Here is a 2424-nt window from a genome sequence, read left to right as displayed (position 1 = left end):
AAGTAATTCCATAATGCATAGATACGAGGTGCCTTACATACGTTTCAAGATTTTTTTTTTTTTTTTTTGTACAAGAATTTAAAATTGCTGCAGATTCTTGAAAATTCAGCATGATATTGCTATACATCTCATGAGACGACTGACCAATGTTTATGATTTCAGATGCACATAAACAGCTACAGCAGGAATTGGAATACACTCTACTAGAGCCTGATTATCACAGCAGGTGAATTTCAAAAGTGCAATCTAGACGCGAGGACACTGTAGAAAAACAGCATGCTATAAAATTCTGTTTTAAACTTGGAAAGAATGCCAAACTGTTTTGGGGTCATCTTGCATGAATCGAACATCGGTTTTTGAGTGGCATAAGTGTTTCAAGGAAGGCAGGGAGTCTGTGAGAGATGATAAGACGTGTGGTAGAAGTAAGGTAGTTAGAAGGCCAGGGTTAATTGGCGAAATAAAGGACCTTTATGTTTCTATAGAGACATTAAGTACACAGTTTGATGTCAGAATGGAACAGTCCACAATTCCATCCATGTCACAGACTAATTGACTAAGATGGGCATCAAGACAGTTCCTCACCTTCCCTATAGTTCAGACCTTGCTCCCTGTGACTTTTCGTTATTCCCTAAGCACAAGGAAAACCTTAGAGGCTGTCGTTATGAGACAATTGAGGAGATGGAAGCGACTGTGACGAGGGTCATTAACACACTTACACAACAATACTCCCATGGGGACTTCCAGAAGTTTTTTTTTGGGGGGGGGGCTCAACAAGTGCATTGCAGCCGGAGGAGATTATATGTGTGTACAATCAATGAACGTGTCCATATGAAAACGGTATGGAAACTTATTGAAGGCACCTTGTAACACGCCAAAGGGGCACTTAACGAATGATGGTCATACTCAGCAACTTCTCGTTTCATAAATGGCTAAAGTATCCCATGGTCTCTTCTGTAAACGTTAGTGTTGGTTAGGGTTAAGGTTAGGGTTGGGTATATGGATTAAAGTTAGGTGTAAGCGTTAGCGGTAGGGGTTATGGTTAGGGTTCTAGACTCGGTAACCACAGATTTTTTCGAAATCGATTAGGATAAGTGTTCTCCTTGCTCTTGTATTGTATTCATTGCAATCTGAGATACCATATAAAAACAGATTCATTAGAGAGCTTGAATGCCTATTAGACACATTATTCTCAAGTGTCTAAGGTTTCTCTGTACAGGGGTTTATCAGAACAAACTGGCGTGAGGATACTTTTCCCTAGAAGTAAACCCTGACAAAATATTCAAAATCACATTCAGTATTCGATGCCTTAATAAGATCTTCTCACTATGGCTAACTTACATTAGCTTTTCTGAGGAATGGTGCACCTTCTTCAAGTGATGTTTCCTCAAGTAACAACACGAAGCTGGATACTACACCAGACTAGATAAATTCTTGTCCAGAAATCCAGTAAGACCATTAGACCAAAATGAAAGATATACTACAACATTTGAAAATGGTTATTTGAGGAGAGGAAAACTATGTTCTCAATTTCTTTACTAACTCAGTGTTTGAGAGATAAAGAACTTTAATGGAACATTCGAATATCTATGTATCTCATTTAGAGTTCAAGTGTTAGCCCCAGGTTGTGGGCCCTTTGATTTCTGAGAACTTCGACTGAAGTAAAATAAAACAAAAACGTATACAACAAAAAATCAAAAGATCAGTGAAAACATTTTTGTCATAATGTGTTGAAAATGTGTTTGTAAACACTGACAATGTTATGTTGTTGTCGACACAGCCGCTAATCTACGATTGAAACAAACATTTAATAAAAAAAAAAGAAGATCCTTATCAGAAATGTAGCGGGTGGACAAAGGGGGTAAGAGTAGAACAAATAAACAATAAAATAATACATCATCTGCACGTTCCCTGGGTGAGGCTGGGGGGGGGGCATGGCGCACACGTGTATTGTTTCTTTTAGTAAACAGAAAGTGAAGCAGTTTCCTAAGATTTTAGTGCACATCTCTCGGTATTACGTAATAATAGTGTGGTATTTTTTTTCTTACAACAAAGATACGAACAAAGGTTCACGAGATGAAAGTTAGTAGTAGTAGTAGTAGTAGTAGTAGTAGTAGTAGTAGTACGAGGAGGATGGAGAAGGAGGAGAAGGAAATGAAGATGGATGGATTGATGGTATGGGTAGGTTACGACTCTCTAAGAATTTCCGTTCTGTTGACGAGGCGGTTAGAAATAATTTCCAATACTTTCACTATTTCGCAATTGTTTACGACTAAAATAAAGAGAGGGAACTCTAGTATTTTTCATTCCCCTCTCACTTTCTCTCTCTCTCTCTCTCTCTCTCTCTCTCACACACACACACACACACACACACAGCGAATTAGTTTACAATACATTGTAGTCTACATTGCACAAAAGAAAATCTTC

Source organism: Euprymna scolopes, chromosome 12 (genome assembly GCF_053919585.1).
Source record: "Euprymna scolopes isolate OS-2025 chromosome 12, ASM5391958v1, whole genome shotgun sequence".
Taxonomy (NCBI): Eukaryota; Metazoa; Mollusca; class Cephalopoda; order Sepiida; family Sepiolidae; genus Euprymna; species Euprymna scolopes.
Note: the sequence above shows the minus strand (reverse complement) of the source record.